Source organism: Lasioglossum baleicum, chromosome 9 (genome assembly GCF_051020765.1).
Source record: "Lasioglossum baleicum chromosome 9, iyLasBale1, whole genome shotgun sequence".
NCBI classification, from domain to species: domain Eukaryota; kingdom Metazoa; phylum Arthropoda; class Insecta; order Hymenoptera; family Halictidae; genus Lasioglossum; species Lasioglossum baleicum.
In genome coordinates, this window is record NC_134937.1 from 16,854,655 (window position 1) to 16,874,252 (window position 19,598).

The 19,598-nt window shown below is 41.1% G+C and overlaps 1 protein-coding gene across 2 annotated transcripts in view; it reads left to right on the forward strand.

Annotated features, from left to right (window-relative positions):
- Positions 1–19,598, forward strand: part of LOC143211967 (discoidin domain-containing receptor 2) — a 243,136-nt gene that overhangs the window by 55,832 nt on the left and 167,706 nt on the right. The window lies entirely within an intron of this gene.

Below are 19,598 nucleotides of genomic sequence, written 5' to 3' on the forward strand. Positions count from 1 at the left end.
GGCACTCCTGTTATGCTTTTTCACTACCAGCACCAGAAAAAACCTCCCGAATCTCCGGCATAATGAATCGTAGTTCTGGAACGAGATTCAACTCGTACAACTCTCATTAATATTCCAGCCTCCCTTTCAAAGGGAATAACTTTTTCAAAATTGCATCCAACGATTTGGGATTTTCCGGGAAGTTGGACAGGTCAGTTTACTACATACTTAGAATAAAAATCTTGAAAAAATCGTAATTGGTCGAGTGAAAATTTGATCGAAATTTTAATTGGCGAAGCTGCGAATGGTTATCGATGCTAAAAATCACAGTTCTTCGTGCACTGTTTCTGCATCATTTACACGGAAAAAGAATTGAATAAAAATGTATTTCTTCCGTTAATAATTTCAATTATTTTCATTTAATGAACTGGTATGATCTTGTATTGCTTTTACTGTTTTACCTTCCATTATAATTGCATCGTACATTTTTGCACAGTTCCTCATTTCGTAAATTATTTTATAAAAACTGAAATAACTTATATCGCAGACCAAAAAAGTAAATGTCAGAAATAATGGATAACCACAACGTTCCTTAGCATTCCAGCAATTTGAAAACAGCACAGACACATAAACATTCTCAATCTGCGATCGATCAATATTTATAACGGCAGTTGCCAAAGTTCCAAGCTCATTACATTCTAGCGGAAGTTCCGCACCCATTATCTCCGGCGAGTTCCAAATACAATTCAAAAAGCGCCCCATTGTGTCCGACCGAGGGAAATCATAATACCGGGTAAGTGGTCCCATCGTATCACCAAAAATCTGCTTTATCGCTCTCTTCGTTTTCCCGGGTCTTTTCATCGTAATTAACAGAGAAGCTTGTTACCGTGGGCCCATTGTTTAACTCCTTCCTAAATTAAGCGAAAGAATCATATTAATCTCCCTCGGAGGTAACATAAAATACGCGGCGCGGAGGTTGGGGGAACGGAAATTTATTTCGCGAAAGTTTCGCGAGCGCTCGCCACGCAAAATTATAGCCCTCGAACGACACCGGGGGCAAAGAACGAGACGAGACCTCGGTGGAGTTTTCTGCGGTGCCGTTCGTGCATAAAAGGTCGCCGATACTGCGTACACTCCTGTACAACACGACATGTGTGCTATCTTTAATTTCTCGTAAAAGTAATTTCTGAATGAGACACACAATATCATAATTTTTATGATGGAGAGGGAAGGATCCTGTTCGTAAATGAAGATGGCTGGCTTTTTAAGATGCCAGAAGAAACACAGGCGAAATAATAGCACACTCAAGCTTCTTCTTGATAATATTGTTTACCAATCTGTGAGTTGTCATGCCATTAATAGTTTTACAGTTACAGTTAACCCTTAAGTGGTATTTACACAGATCACGAAGAGCAGGACCTTTCTAAAATTCTATATAAATTTTCTCAGATACTTACCTTTAAGTTTACTCATTCGCAATAATATTAGGTACTCTCAAAAAGACGACAACTTTTTAAATAGTGGACCATATTTTTACGAGACCCTGCGGTTGGAGGCCGAAAATCATGTAAAACTGCAATTTTTAAATATTGTACGAAACGACGCAAGTTAATATGTAGACTGCGGTTCCTTTATGCAAAATAAAATGCGATCAAGTCTATTGCAAGAGACGAATTAAATAAAATTATATTTTCTCTATTAATAATTTTAAAAAATCGGAAATAATGCAGCAATATCATTAAATCGTTCTAAAAAAGCATGAAATCCGCAGTCTATTAATATAATTCGGTAAAAGCTACTGCAGACGATGGAAGGATAGAAATTCTGGCAAACCGTCAACATCATCAGACGGGAAAACGTGAAATTATTCACGTACGCTCAAATTCAACATTGACGTTACAAGAAGTTGCTCAAGCATCAAGCTGCAAACATCCAAAGTGTTTGACGTGTTCTCCGGACCAGTAACAATTACAATGTCGGCGAGTACAATTACGAATTCACGAAATTCAATGTGGGCTTGGAACAATCAGAGATAGTAGACACCTGTGCTATAATTTTGTGAATGTGTGTAGTATCCGCTCGGTGTAGTTACTTTTTGTTCCCGGCGCACACCCGTCTTTCCTTGCCTATTTTTTATCGGCGTGTCCACGTGGCCAGGGCGGAGGCACGCATGCTGTCAGATCAAAAGGATGAAAATGCGGGGGAGCTGCGGCCGGGTCCGGCAGAAACAATGAAAGCAAATACGGGCAATGGAAAACTACCAACACAAAAGAACGAAAAAGCGGTTATTGCAAGTTACAAAGGACCATGCCCGGAAAAGTACTGTGGATATCCAGTTTGCGCAAACACCAAGATGAATAAAAAACAACGCACATACTGATGGAGGACTGCAGCCGGGTCGAGAGAGAAGGAGAAAGAGTGAGGGGGTGGGGAGGGTGGCTGGAGAAAGAGGGAGAAAGGGAGAAAACAGACGGCTGCGCGGCAGCGATATTGACCAAAAACCGCCGACTGTGGACCCGATATATCGACGGTCACAGACGTAACCGTCATGCGCTCCGTTTTACCGACGTAGAATGCGCGTCAGAAAAAAGAAAAAAAAAAGAAAATAACGCGTGGCAGCCCAATAGGCGGGTGGAGATCGATCGAGGCTAAAAATAACGCGAAAAACCCTGCGAACGGTAAAAGAAATTCGCCGGCTGATAATGGAGGGGAGACGGATGAGCGAGGTGCGGGCAATTACGCGCAATTTGGCCCTGCGAAATACCTGCGAAACGCAAACTAATACCGAGGGAGCCGCGCGCCGCTTATCGCGTCAATTTGTACGTTGAATAAACGCGGCCCCGTACAAATTCCGCCCGTATAACTAGATAGCCGGTGTTTGAGCCACAAATAACGGAAGTCTATTTTCACGGATTGGACCGCGGGTGTTGCGAGCCCGAACAGCGAGTGGTCGGGCGCATGATCGCGGAAACGTCGACTCTTCGCCGACGAGTCTGCGGTCGAATAAAGTAGGCCGGAATCAAATCGAGAACTCGATGGCCACGGCGAATGGGAAGACCCAGATGGCCGGATACGGAAGAGGCCGCAGATGCGAGATAGTAACGCGACATTGAGCAACAGACAATATCCACGCGATACCGCACCGCCTCGCCGCGCCGCGTCGAGCTGTATCGCGACTTCGCGGTATTACCTGCCGTTCGATTGAATTTGCAAACACGAAATATTTATGCCGCGAACAACCAACTAGCGAAACTGCATAACCTCCGGTGTACGGTGAAACTTGTGAATAACCTACAGTGGCGGAAAGTTAAATTTTATATTCAAACATTTGATTAGGTTTAATACACTACAGGACCTCCGTTACTGTCTGTTACAACCTTGTAACAAATTGAACCACTTCTTTGTCATTCCACTCCTTTTTCTACGGAGAATAACACAAGATTTTGCGCTGTGGAAATAAATATACGCTTCCATTTTATTAATTGGTGCACTTAAAATGCATCGTTATAATTGCGAAAATATCTTCCATGAATGCAATCCGTTCTGAACAATTTTTCATCTTCCATTTTGTAATTGCTTCGTCATTCCAGTTGCTCGAGTTACACAGTGCTCAAATTTATTGGCTAAATTTTCACACCGAGTCAATGAAATTTTAAATATTCATGTATGAGGAATTACATTGTTTCTATATACTTACGGAGCATTGTAGTGGGTACACCACGTTCTGAGCAACGAAGGGTTAAACATGAAAACATAGAGACGTAGAAAATGGATTTTTAGCTTAGTCGCCGTAATAAATTGAGCAGCCAGTGTACAGTGAATTTCCTTGAGCCGTAATCAAAATCCGCCAATAATCGGAATCAGTGCGGCACGGTTTCGGTGCGTGTTACGGAACACCGGTGACCCGATTGAAGCAGCAAAGTGTTCACCGCCACGAAATTAGTGTAGCTCGTTCCGTTCTATATCCTGTTCGTTAAGCAATTTCTCGTCTAACCGCGAGATGCGTGGTTAGATGAGCGGATGTTCAATATCGGCAGGCATTTCCGCGGAAATGGTGCGCGAGCGTTCGCCTCAAAAGGGTTCCAGCCTATTTGCATCAAAGATCGTCGGGCCGATCGGTGTTGCACGGGAACAACGCTGCCCTAAGAATTTTCCTTAATTACTGACGGGGGGCGGAGGGCCCAACATTGATATTGAATTTCATCGCGCCGCGGGAATTATGAAATTTTTCGGATTCTTCGATTACATGGCCCTGTTACATGTTTACCGAACTATACGGAGAGCGACCGGTAATGCCGGAATGTGGAACGAAAATTTCTATTGATCCATCGCATACCATTGCCGCGACCTTCCTTCGCGTTCTATAATTAAAGAGACCGGCGGACAACAATCGGCCGGCAACAAAATGCCCGTCACGTAACACGACGTGATTTTAATTGCACGCAATTCATCAACATTCAATCGGAGGTAACGGCGAAGCCTTTGTGCGGTAATTAATATCGTAAATTAATTAAGAGATAAATTTCAATAGAGAATAAATCCGCGCACGCGCGTACGTGTGATGTCATTACGATTTGATATTAATATTGGTATTATGTAATCGTGTGTGTTGTGCACGCTGCTCGTTCTCCTGTTTGTCTCGAATCATTTTGCTATTCTCTCTCTCTTGCTCGCTCCTTTATTCCTTTCTTTTCCTTTTCCATTCGCTTGGATATTTAATACGCGAAATTCGTCGTTCGAGAGACATCTACCGAAATATTGTCCGATGCGATTGACTATGACCGAGGAGGTACGAGGGAACGTACGTTTGAATTATTGCCAATATTTCCCGGGACGTAATGCACGGCGGAGCCTACGGACAACGTTAATCCTAACTGACAATTTTCGTTCTCCCTCTACGTGCACCAACACGTGTTCCCATCTCCATACGGGCTTCCTTTAAACTTCGTTTCACTCGACATTCGTTCGACAAGCCAAAATTCATGGCGCGTTTCCCATTAGATCACGATAATCATCCATCAGGCTTTTTCACGACTCATGCTCCGCGTCGGCGTGTTCGTATTCGAGAGAGACGGAAAAATTCTGACTAATGTACGACCAGTCAAACTTTCTTTTACATTTTGTGATGGATGACACGCTGATATGTGTATGCAACTTTATTATACATGCAATCAGTTCTGGAGATGAAAAATGTATGATTTTTTTTAGTCGATATTAATCTTGCGCGCAATTCTCGCATTCGCTACGTCTATGCTTTGCGAATTATAGTGACGTTTATTCCGAGAAAAGCTGCTGAATTATACCTTTCATTGTATTTTCACAATTCAATGATTTAATAATTTCTTTTTCATTGTTATTATTTTCTATCAATAGTAATAATGGTAGATGAAGCCTGAAGATGAGAAAATTGAAGAATATCGAAATCATATCTCATTAACATCTTCACAGCTGTAATTTCTCTATTGTTAATAATTCCAGTGCATGTGCAATATAACATATACATTTAAATTAAAGAATTTTAATTACTATTTCCAATACCATTTTATTTCGAACGTACCTGGCTCCAATTGAAATTAACGGTGCGAAATAAATGTTATCAAACAGGTACAATTTCCCATTTTCATTTCGAATAAAACTTGCCGGGGGTAGACTCTATTTGAAATCTCCATCAGAAGTCCGCCCCGATATTACACGGCGAGTGGTTCCCGCGATCCATCCAGTATTACTGTCGTCTGCAACAATGACATCACTCGGGGTACGATCAGGCGAAAAACTAACATTGGTCTCATTGATCGAAGCGGAGGATAAAGCGTTCCAAGTGACAGAGCCATCGGAAACGTTTTCCCGGTTGGTTTCAGCCAACGACGATTCGTTTCTGTCCGACGAGCGTCAGACATCAGACAGTCATTCTTCGTCGCAACGATCTCGCGTCCAGAGCTATTCATCGTCGCGACAATCGGCTCGTTACGCCCTCTCCCCCCCCCTTCTATCGGCATTACGACGATCATCGCCAGATTCCGCGGATAAAGACGACCGTGCCCGGAATATAATTTACAATTTAATTAGCCGACGCGGCGCGGTGTCAAAAAATATTCCCGACCAACGAAGACATTCAGTCTCGAATGAGACGGTCGTGCGTGCGACTAACGAACGCCTCCTGACTTGTTAGACATTCATCCGGCGTCAGAACGGCCGCACGTTTCGTCTGTCGACGAAGCAACAATCCGTTCGTTAAGCTTTTTCCCGGTATTGCGGCAATCAAGTCAAGCCCGGACACTCGATACAGCCGGATGACGGTGAACAGTCATACGCCCGTGAACGCACCGATAAACCAATGGAAAGCGTCTTCGGGATTGCTTACTGCTTCCAAGAATGGACGGCCGCGTGCCGTAACACCGATAGTTCCCACCCGTGGAACGAGTATTCTTATACGGACCTATAAACGTCCTTGCGTGCCCATACAAGTGATATCGATGTGTCCCTTCGCGCAATATCCGCCACGGTTGGATCTTCAAGCCGTGGTTATTCAATTTGGGTTAGGAGAAAGAGCTGGCAGGTATATCTAAATCTCTGTGTATTAATTTTGACGTGGTGGTTTGTGTGCACTAAATTAATTTAAAACAACCAGGTGGGATTGATGTGAATTTTCAAAAGCGCCCCTATTATATTTCCTTGTATGTATAACATTCTCTTAGCAAATCTGTTAGAAATGCTTTGCAGGATATAAATAATTTTTATAAAATACATAATTTTAGATCTGACATTGATCTTCGGGTTAATAGAAATAAAAGATTGCACAAATATGTGCATCTTAATTGTCTGAGAAAGTTCGAATACTTTGCAGAATAATTCTAGGAATATAATAAAATGTATGTTACAATGGAGTTTCTTAAAATTTCGAACACATTGAAATTTAGCATAAAGTAAATTATTTTAGTAAAAATTAAAGTGCGTGGCTTCATAATTGCAATGGCTCTTCTACATTACTAAATTGTGAGAGAAACGACCGAAATTTCTTTGTCGCGTCTTCTCCACGTTTCCGACAAACCGCACATTTATCGAATTACGGTAAATTGCAAGAACGAGGCCGATTCTCGAAACAATCGATGTCACGAGCGTATTAATTTCGACCGTCGAGTTGACCAGTTTACCCGGGTAACAGGTTAAAGGATAACAGAATTGTTCGACCGCGCGGCCGAATTAATCCACTGTACTTCTTCCAACAAGTGTGGATTTCGGGTAGCAAGCAATCGTCGCCGACGAACCGGTGGTAACAGTCACGGTCATAATACGATTTCGCCGGAGCTGTGTCGTTCTCTCTTTTTCGTGCCGCGACTCGTGATTAGTTATCTGGCTGGAAGTTACGACGTTGACTCGAACCAATTGTTTCCTTCCACAACTGCTCCTCCTAATTACTCGTCGACAGCGAAGCTTTCCTTCGGGTCCGGGACCAACCCCTTCCTCCCGGAGTCAGAGACGCGGACAGCGAAGAAGCAATCAAGGAAAGAACGAGGGGAAAAAGTAGAGACTGGCCAGCCACGGTGAATCGAACGCTAGGATTCGACGGATGAAGAGGAAAATGTGAAAGGAACACGAGGACGAGCAGCCAGGGGAGGAAACGAAGGAGGAGGAAGAAGAGTTCAGCTGCGTGCACAGTACGCTCCATTCATCGTGCCAGTTGCCTTTATACACAGCATAATTACATTGAATCACAACACGGTGTCCGGATGGATTAATGATGCTGGATGTATAGCCCGGTTTTACATTACCGCTCATAACTTCGCAACCCATTATCGTTATAGGTTTCGTTATCCCGGAAATCCGAGTGCAAATTTCATTCTTTCTTGAATATTCAAATATTTATATATGTACAGTGGGTGTACAAAGTATTCGTACACCTTTTAAAAACTAATAACTTCTTTGTAACTGTACCAAACGACCTGATTGTTTATAATCAATTAGAAGCATTAGTTTACGAACTGAAATGCAAAAAATATTTTCCAAAAAATTACAATTTACAAGGTTGCATGCAAAAATAAAAAGGGCAGTTTTTAAAAATTTTTTATTTGGGCCCTAAATGAAAATTTAAGATATATGTTTTCTAGATTTATGTTCTTTATGCACATGTTGAGAATTTCATCGAAATCGATCGACGCAGGAAAAACCAACAGGCATTGAAAGATGTACGATTCTGTGGATTTTAAGCAGAAACTGATCAAAAGTCGTGTAAAACTACGATTCTCACAATTTTTAACCTCTCGTAGCTCGTGTGCATGTTAATCGATTTCAATGAGAATTTTCAGCATGCGTATAACTAACACAGATCTACAAAACATATATTTTCAATTTTCATTAAGGACCCGAAATAAAAAAGTTTTAGAAAATGCCTTTTTTATTTTTGCATTTAACCTTGTAAATTATAATTTTTGGAAAATCTTTTTTGCATATCATTTCGTAAACCAATGCTTCTAATTGATTATAAAAAATCAGGTCGTTTGATACAATAATAAAACAGTTATTAGTTTTTAAAAAGTGTACGAATATTTTGTACACACCCACTGTATTTATACTGTAATTCTCTTTACTCCTGGCAGGGCGAATGTTTTGGACAATTTCATGGCACTCATGGCTAGATCCATTTAGATCTTTAAGCCACAACTTTCTATATATGTTTCTCAGAAAAATTAACACATAGGCAAATGTAAAAGGGCGAACGTAAACCCTTAAGGGGTTGTCCACATTTTCTACTATTATGAAATGGAGAATTTATTGAAAATATTATTATTACTCTCGCTATTTAATTTTTGCTGTATTTTGGTTACTGGATCGCATATCCCGAGCTCGTCGTCCCACCGTCCGATTTGTTACAAAAACAAAATTGTACATTACCACTGACAAATGAACACTGACTGGGAGTGTATTACTTTGCGTAGTATATTATACAAAATTCGCGAATTGCAGGATCTTTCGTCGAGGTGTGAGAACGATTTAGTAACCAGCGAAGCCGACAATCTTATGAACTAGTATTATCAAGATCCTCCTGTTATATGTACCTTGAAAAGTAGCAAAGATAACTTACGTACATAAGGGAAAGTTATTCGGAGCGTTCCAGGGGATGGATAGTATTCATTAAACCCGCGATGAGAAATGTCTACCCAAGTCGTTTTTCATTTCTGCAACTTCTCGAAACAGGGAGGGAAGTTTTAACAAACTTCGCGGTCCGTGGAATCTTTCATTTCCAAAGGAGCATCAATTCAATTGTATGTATCTTGGCGGAGTTGGGTTCTTATAAATTGTTCGATCCGACGGTTCGAAGTGCGTTTCATCGATCTCCTCGCGGGCTATTTACTCTGGTAACACTTTAAGCCGTGCCCTAACGGCCCGGTATAATGGTTTTAAGTAAGTAGCCGAAGAGAGAAACAGTTGAACGACATCAAAGAGGTAAGAATCGAATCGGGGAAGCCCGTGTTGAAAGAACAGGAAGCGTGGAACGGCGTGGAGAAATGAAGAACTCCGAGAGTGAGTACACGTCGGTGTCAAAGTGGTTGAAGGCTGGCAGGGGCTCTTTTGTTGCGCCGCTCGAGACGCTTGGCATTATTAAAATTGGTCCCGCGGAAACACTTAACCGCTTGGCGGGCGGTGGCCAAGCCTCGAGGCGTCTGAATTACGAGCGAATATACATTTCGAAACGGGCTACACCGACGACACTTATTTCCCATTCAACCGGGGCTTTCGCTGGAACTTTGTATCGTTAAACAAAATCGATGCTAGCGGCCGGCTTTATACACTCGAGTGATTTACTACACGTGGCGATCTTTCTTGCCACTTTGAGGAATTTCTGCGATTAGTTTAGACCCTTGTTTGGAATCCGTTCTTTTCAATGAACGATTGTTTAGTCAACTAGCTAACGAGGGCTCGTTTCACTCTTTGTCAATCGTTTCGAACGTTCTTGGAGCTTCGATTTCGATCTTGTATCTAAATATTACCAGTCAGACAATATAAAACAATATAGTGCACACAGGTTGTAAGATTTTTATTAAGCTTCGATTGATTGAACAAGTGTTTATATTGGCCATTTCCCATGGTGAAGGGGCGAAAACAACCGTAAAAGTTAGGGACGAATAATATTACTCCTCGAGGAAACTGTTGAAGCAAAATCGTGGATATGTTGAACATGAAAAATAGAATTGCATATACCCTCGAAAGTTACAATCACTATTTAATATGTTCACCGATAGAATGATCGATTTTTTAGTCAACTCAGTTTCACTTCTTTACCTATCGTTCGAGACGTTCTTGGAACTTCGATTTCGGTTCAGTAGATTCAGACAGTAATAGTCAGACACTGAATATAAAGCGATGTAGCACGTTCAGGTAGAGTGATATTTAATTTTCATGAAGCTTTCATTGATTGAACAAGTGTTTTTATCGGTCATTACGCATAATGAAGGGGTGCAAACAACCCTAGAAGTTACGGGATGGAAAATACAACCCCTGGTGGAAAATGTCCGAGCAAACTTGTTGATTTGATTGTTCACAGAATTGTTTAAGCATATGTTAAACATAAAAATAGTATTGTAAACAAGGTGATACTATATCTTGAAACTGATAGCACCATTAAGACAAGAGAATATTCCTTGCTATCAATTTTCATAAAACTAAACAGATTAACAATCATCATTAGACGCAACTGCAAGTTATTCAACGATCTCATCCCCTATTTCCTTGGGGACACACGGACGGACGTGTACACGCGCAAGTTACATATAATTGACAATAAGTAGAAGAAGAATTATTCAGCATGTCGTTTCTCTCGATGTTTCAAGTTGTCAAGGGAACGACGTGAAAAGAATATTGTAAATCTCGACGTCGGAAATTTTGAATTGAACCCTGGGATTCATTGCTGCGAGTTAACCGTTATTTCGGAATGCTTCTCTGTTCTCCGTTCCCTTTGCTCGTCTACAGTTAACGAGGAGACTGACGCAGCAGGTAATTAGTAGGTGCACTTCTTGGAGGAAAGCAGACGTGTAATGCGAAACTCCAAAACAACAACGCCGGGCTTGTGTACAGTAGTTACCCGAGCGCCGCGCCGTTCTCAGAGGATTTTAAAAACTGGCTGATTTAGTCGGGGGAAACAGTGAAATAATTAGTAACCAAATAATTGCTTTGCCGTTAACGCCTGCAACGACATCCCCATAGGTATTAAACTAATTATCCGTAATTTATTCAATATTTTCAACTTAATTGCAGCTTTTGTAACGGCCTCCGCCGGAAAAATCGTTACGTCGCGTTGACGGCTTAATAGCCTCGTAATTAATTAAGAAACTTTTTACTTGCGTTAAGGACATATATTTCTACAAAAACATTCTGTTATACAATTTTGCTATTTTTATTGGCATACACATTTTTATACTATTATTTCATCAATTCATTGTATAAAAACAATTCATATAGATTTTCGAAAATTATGTTATTCATTTAGCCAGAAAATGAAGATTTAAAAATTTTGTCATGTTTAATGTAAATATATAAATTATATAAAGTCGCGGTTTATTAATATTGATACTGTTGTGTAACCAGTGTTGGATAATAAATAAATAATTATTTAAATAAAAAGTTATTTTTGTTATCTGGATATTCAAATCAAGAGAAGCAAAAATAATTATTTATTATTTAAGCAAGTCTAAATGAATTATTTAAAATAATGAAGTTAATTGTTATTTACAAATACAATTTTAATTATTATTTGTATTGGCAAATAATAAATGAAATTGTATTTTTTTATAGGCAGCTAGGCCCTCCGGTCAGGCCCGACCACTGGCGGTATACGTGAAAAGGTTGCTATAGTAGACAAAAAACGCGCACGTGTTCATTGTATACATATACAAAATACAGGAAATAAGAGAAGACCAAAAACTGTTTATTTGATTTCCACCTCAATCCAAAGAATAAATAATCTTTTATTTGCAAATAAGAAATAATAAATAGATCACTTTTGGAATTATTTAAATTACTTTTATTTATATAAAAAGCTTAGTTATTATTTGCAATTAAAATCACACGTTTATTTAATATTTAAAATAAAATTTGCCGAACACTGTGTGTGACATTAAAACATTGTCGATTACTCGAAATCCCCGTTTTCTTTTAGTTCGCGAATGGGTTACATTACGTTGTTAATTGCGAGTGTCATGGGATAAACGTTTCGACCGCGATCCGCTTTGACAAATAAATGTTACGATCGACATTCAACGCGAAGGTTAAGAGTAGTAAAATTGAAATTCGCAGAGCGGCCGGAGTATTAGCGACGCGTATGAGCAATTCAATCGCATCTGCCGGCGATTTTGCATTTAATATTGCGCCCATTGTTTGTACGCGGTGGGATTAATTTTGCGCCGCGGTTTATTGGTAACGCCGACAATATTGCTGGCTAATTTACTTATTGAAGGGTACCAGACCTTCACCTATGCTCGGTAAACATTATTATGCAATCGTAGATTATATCTGCATAGGGGATTGTAATTGTTCTATTGATAATGTCAGTGATATTGCCTTTTCAACTGGCACTCAAGAGACGATTAGCTTGTCACACAGTTTCATTCGTCGTCATAAGGGTACCGACCACATTTGTTCCTCCTGACCGAGTTTCAAAATTCGAAATACAACAATTCAATACATATTATCACACTGTGTCTTTTATGCATTTATCCTGACCGAGTTTTAAAAATTTGAAATACAACAGTTCAATACATATTATTAGACTGTGGATTTGATGCATTTATGACAAAAATCAGGTATAATTTCAATCGTCCGCTCATTCTATCTCACGTATTTTCATATCTTACGTTCCATTTAAACAAGACTAAAAAGTAGAAAATAAGAAAATATATATAAAAAAAACTTTAAAAACCATGCTTATGTAATATTAAGATTACACGAAGATTACGTCAATATAGTATAGCGCTCCACGCTTTTATTTATAGTCACTAATGTCTAAAAAAATTATTTTCTCCTTTTTAGTGCATTTTAATATACGCGTGGTTTTTGAAAAGTTTTTTTTATATATTTTTTTTGCATAAGATCCGCAGCTTACTATGCATTACTGGGAACTTAGTGTCTCGTGAGTAGAAAGATAATAAAAAAAGGGAGAAAATTCTTTCTAATATAGCTTCTAGCGTTATTACTAGCCATCACTGCACGATGCAGCCCGGAGTTCCAGCATTCCGCAGTTCTGGATCCATCGGTGACACGATAACGATTCTGAAATTTACATTCAAAGGAGGCGATACCTCTCGCTTCGATCCAGTGCAGCGGGCTGACTGCCGAGCGAAAAAAGCTCACGCATGGAAATGCATTTGCACATAATCGCGCGCGCGTCACTTTTTCCCGTTCGTCTTTCTTTTCTTTTATTTTTTTTTTGTCGTTGCACACGGCCGGTTTTAATGACATATTATTAGCGGCGGGACGCGGCCTCTCGTTCATCTTCTCGTCGCATGGCGTCCCGTAACAGCCATGGGGGCGACGGTGTGTGTACCCTTTGGCAAAGGCCGACTTTACTAGCGCTTTTAATGCCAGGTCCGTGGCGCATTACTCACCGCAATGTAAAGTAGGCGAACATGTGTAGAACTCGTGGTCCCGGGGCTGTACCTGGCCTCGAGTCGGTACACAGGTAAGTACCTGTGGGCAGCATCGAGTGTATATCGCATATATCACGGGTTTAAGTACCGAGAGCGTGGCCCTTTCAACCTCTCGCAGCCTCTCCGGTGAGCCCTTGAGCCGGTCAGTCCACCAAACGAAGACAAAGAGCCTATCCTTAGGGGAGAGGAGAGAAAGAGAGAGGATGGCACACTGCGAGAAAGGGCCCCGTGGAAATCGTGACCGATGAAATATGCAACGTTCGCCCCCATGTATTTCTGTCAAAATATTTCTGTAAATCTTCGCGATTCGTGATTCCTGTGACCCCACGCGGGACCACAAGAACGGAAGGACAGCTACGACTCTCGGCGGCTGCCAGAAGATTCAGGATACACCTGGGAGTCGCGGCCCGTATACTTTCGCCCTGGCCACCAAGAGAAACTTTTCCTTCCAGCGTGTATATACTTCGTAAACGAGCGTCTTTTTATTTACATGAAGACAAAGCGCGGCTTCCGGGGAGACCCAGATTTCGTGGAAATGGTAATCCCCGCGTCGCGCGTTTCCGCTTCGGATTTCCAAGGGATGCGAATGCTGATGAGATCCTGCGGCTCCGTATACTCCTCGCTGTGATGATACCGCAGAGTTTTTTAAATAAAATGCACTTACGGACGGATGCCGCAGCCAGATATGCATGCCATTTTTTCAAATGTCGCTCTGGCGGATCTATATCGCTACGGATATACACCGACTCCCATAACTGATCGAACTCGCTTCAAATCGGGATTACTTTTTACAAATTGACCAAACGTCTCCAATTTTTCTGTGTAATACTAGAACCAGTCAGAGTTGTGCAGAATTACAATTGAATTACTCCAGGAATTATAATTACGAAGTAATTGAATTACATTGTAATTTATCTCAGTTGTAATTTATAATTCAGATCTTTATCCAATTAAATTACAATGTAATTCGTAATTGCAATTGGAGTGCAATTACAAAATACTTTATTATCAAATTACATTAATTACGATGTAATTAAATTAAAATTAAAAATTAAAGACTAATAAAGTAATGGGTAAGAAGAGGTTGAAAAATCCATGTGAAAAGGTTCCAAACAGGAATTTATTATTTATAAATTTATAATATCTGAACAGAAATAACTTCTGCGTTACACATTTTTTACATTTCAACCATAAACATGAAATAGCGTTACATATTATGAACGAGGTCAAGGAATAGAAACTACGCCGCACAAACAGCAAACAAGTATATGAAAGAAAAACATGAAAATATATCGCACTTCTTCAAAGTTCTGGGCTATAATTTGGAGAGCTGTATTTTAATTATATTGTATTTCAATTATATTGTATTTCAATTACACATCTCATTAAAATACTTAGTAATTGAATTAATTGAAAGGTTTGTGAATTATGTAATTCTGTTACAACGTAATTGAATACAATGTAATGGAAGTAGCACAACTCTGTAACCAGTTTAGTAGAGGGTATTCGATTAAGAACTGTTATTATGAATTTTAAAAAAAACAGCTTTTTTACAATTCTATTAAAATGTCACCTCTTAATAGAAGACGCTTTAGAAGACGTGTAAAGAACATTTTGGAAAAATTACACTTGGTCGGAATTGCGAAGAAATACTAAAAATTGATTTTCACAACTTTTTTACCCGGGCCTGTATTGAAAATGGCAAGAATGGAAAATTGAAAAAGGAATTCATTTTTAAAATTTGCAATATTGCAGCTGCGGATTATTATGCCAAATGAAAATTGTCTGAATTCATTGTCTGAATTAATTCGTAATAATTTGAATATTTTGGAAACGAAACAACAATATTCTTAAATGCCTCAAATATTTTCATAAGCAAAGCTCAGTGCCCTTCATGCAACGATATCCATTCAGCTTTAATGAACTCGTGGAGAGAGAAAACGAATTTTTCCGTGACAAAAATAATAAACTATTTAATCCAATAATGTACGACCCGCGGTCCGATGCTAACAAACGCCTTTATTGTAAAAGTAGTTTTAGTTCCAAAGGTATAATTCTCACGGTTGGCAAGAGATCCTGGCCAGCCCCGGTATCGGTGTCCGGAAATTAAATCCCATATGTATCTTTCTGAACTTTTTACGAGGGAATAATTTTTGCTTGTGGCAAAAATGTGCTCGCATAAATAACGGAGTGACGGTCGGACGCAGGAAATACGCGGCAATAATGTTGACATCGTCTTCTTATGGAGAGCGGCGTTGCACTTCGCATGCATTAAAATCGCGTGATTATGTCTCTTGGAACGGTTTCTTTTATTCGAGAAAGATAAAGTGTCGGTATCCTGCGTTTACGATCTGTTCTACCAACAACTATATCATTGCTTCCTGCGTTCAATATTTTTAGCTTAGCACTTTAAAGCAAGACGTTCCCGAGCGTATTTCAATAGTACTTTTTACTTTATTTTCGTGGAGAGTGTTAAAAAGGTTGATCGGATTAAACAAATTGATAGTATGGCCGCTCAAAAAATCATCTTATACAAGACACGTTACTGAACATATTATGCATTTGAAAATTTAAAAGTTATCCTATATTTTCATATCTTCTGTCATCATTGTTCTATCAGGTGTACAAATTAATTCGTGAATACATGCTTAAGATGAGAAATTTATTAATTTGTAAGAATTTAGTATATTGTAATCTAGTACATTAGCGTGAAGACGTAATAAAACACTAACAATGTGTTATATAACGATATTAACCCTTTGCACTCGGAAGTATTTTAACTGGAAAATTAAACATTTCTTCCGATCTAGAATATTTCCATTCCCTATATTTTCTGAAATATTATGGATATGTAATAGGTACAATACCTAAATGTTTAATAATTGATTAGATACCGATACATTTAATAATGTAAACAATATTTTGAATAATGATACAGCAATTTTTAGTGGTGCCTCAGAGAGAACAACCGAGTGCAAAGAGTGAAATGTCGACATTGCAAAAGGACCTATTAAGACAACCTATTAAATTTGTACACTATTCCCGTTTCTGAAAATTGATCTGGAAAATTTGTACGTTGTACAGAGATCCTAATAAAGATGACTTGAAGTCGAGATCGCAGGTGAAAAAAATGTGAAAATCTCCTTGGAATCGAGCGGGATGGTTGTCGTCCCGCCTACAACACTCGAAACGAACAGGAGCTAGGAACAGAGCAATCGATCACGTCACAGGTTCCCTGTTCAAAAGCTCTTCGAAGCATTTCTGTCGCAACGGCCCCTTGCCTCGAGAGTCGTTTACAAACACCCCCATAAGGTATCGCGCAGCGTTGAACAAAAACCACGAAAGGACCGCGGTCGGCTGGGTTGGCGGCGGCAAGGGGTTCACTTACGAGGAGAAAAAGAAAGATATGAATAAATGAATCGGCGGTCCCCGTTATGAGCCTGGGCTAAGCTACGGGACAGCGGTAGGGTGGTGCGAAAAAGACGAAGGGATGTATGGGACACGAAAAGAGAGCGCGCGCGAGAGAGAGAGAGATAAAGTGGGAGGGGAGTGATGAAGAGGGAGTACGGGAACGGGCGAATAAAAGCTAGCGTCGAGCAGATGGCTGGTGCGCAGCCATTAGCTAATGGATCCCTAACACCAGTACACCGGAGAGTCATCCGCTAGGAACTACAAACCGGTAGGTGGACCCGTCTATAGGTGACGGTGTACCCGTTGCACCCTTTCTCGCTCGGGGAACCCGTCAGCCAACGAAATCGCGCGACGGCAATCGCGCTAAATCACAAACGGACCGACGAATGACGCGCTTTTCCGTCCGCAGCATCCGCCTTCCGGCGTGTTTCTCCGTTCGATCGACCGTGCACGCATTTCCACCTGCACAGAGACACACTACACGCAGTTGCACCCGTACCCGGCCGAACTACGAAAATTACGGGGACAGCTGCGCATGCGATCCTCGGATGATTTCCAGTCACTTAGCGTGTCATCCCACACGCACCTGCGCTCCTATGCCTCGACGTGGCGCCCAGGCCTTTTTACTCGATACAAGACGGATCCCCCTTCGCCATCCTATACCTACAGCCCGGTTATTATTATGCGGGACACGCCGCGATTAAGTAGAACGCTCGCGCACAGATCGCGCAGTATCAAACGCCCGGAATGACGTGCATGGGCGTAATTGGGGTCGTTATTGAGAATTACTTGCTACCTTGTTTTCTCGTCGAAGCGTGCATCCCGCGACGATAGCTTCTTTTTGCCAGGTACATGTCGTCGACTGAACGAGCCTCCGCTTTTTGTTACTGTCCGGCTCGTTTTTTCTTCGGTTTGCTCGAGAGGTGAGAGAAATTGGTATCACGGAGATGATGTTATGCATAGATACACCTTGAAGCTTCGCGAACGTACAATCATCCAGAATCAGATTGACCGAGGAAATTAATTTTTTAACCGATCCCCTAACAGTTTAAAGTGATCACGAGAAGGGCCTCGCCCTCTAGAATTGCTGTTAACCTTATCAAATCTAATACTGACGATGCTGTCGAAAATAATATCTTCTAAAGCAAGAAAACCCTTTATATTCTATATCAATAGACGGATACTTGGGTGCGTACTCTCAATTTTTCTCTGAACTGTTTCGTACACTTTTGTTTAAAAATATGTTATTGCTTTGAAGCATATACTGAGACTACGAAGTCTAATATTATTTGAACGTCGTTGAACATGTGGTTTGTTCATACAAGGGTTGAAATAAGAGAGCTTTTCCTGTTCTTCCAAATTTCAAGCTTACTCGCTAGAATAATCCCTAGCAAACAACGCGCCCCAATCTACCCCAAACAATATCGCGAAACAACGCGATACGCCGGTTGTAATAACGCAGGTCCCGTGCGCCAGGGCTTCATAAAGCACAGGAGAGCAAGTTTTCGGAAACGAGATCGACGCCAGTCAAAGAGTTTATCGCATTCGCGGAAGTTACCGTGGAATGCGCACACACAGGAACGATATAGCACGTTCACGCGAACCACGCGGTATCGATTGCACGCAGAATCCACTTAGACCTCTGGTGGCTAATTTTCCCGTGAAAAGAGAGTGGGAGGAGGAAAAAAAGAAAAAATATGGATAGGATAGGATATATCTCGGGCGAGTGAAATTATTAATTCGCCGAGAGTTACGATGTCGAACGATTTAACCGTCCGAGGAAGATAGGACGCGACGGCGGTGTGGGTGCAGGGATACGCCGGAGAGAGACAGGGGTTGGTATAAATGGTCGAACTTTTTAAAGCGTGCACGGTCGCCTCTCATTTTTTTCCTCTCTCTGTCCCTGTATCTATATCTCTGCTTCCTCTCTCTTCCTGTTTCCTCGAATCGACGTTGCACGCTTCTGTCAGGGAACGGACGCTCGGCGGAAAATGCGAGGACGTCGGAAGGGTGCGCCGCGATTTCGGGCTCCACCCCCAATTACCTAAAATACACTGGCGTCGCGGCGTCCCCGGATATCTATAATTAACGCGGTGATCGCACGGTGCGCTCGGTGACGCGTGAATTCGGTATCACTTTCCAATTTACGGCTGTTATGCCGGCGAAGAACGAAGGCAGTCGTTACCCGGCGATGATACGACCGCGTCACGGTTCGCCGGCCGCACGCTAATTGAACATTTCGAATTAAAATCCGCGACAGTTGGCGATTCTCGTTATTATTAACTAAGGCCGCTCTACCGGTTCTTTCTATCTTGCTCTCTCTCTCTGTCTCTCGTTGCTTTTCATCGCCCCATTCTTCGCTCTCTATCTCTGTTCTTCTTCACGCGCTCGGTTCTAGCCACGCGCGAACTCAGTTAATTTTCGTTAATAACAGCCATCCCATGACCCACCGCGTTAATTATTTCGCAGGTTGCTTTGTAATTAGATGCGCGAGCGCCACGCTTGATTAGACGCTCATCAAGTCTCCCGCTATAGCCGTAGTTTTACCGTGTTTAGCGCATCCCGAGCGAT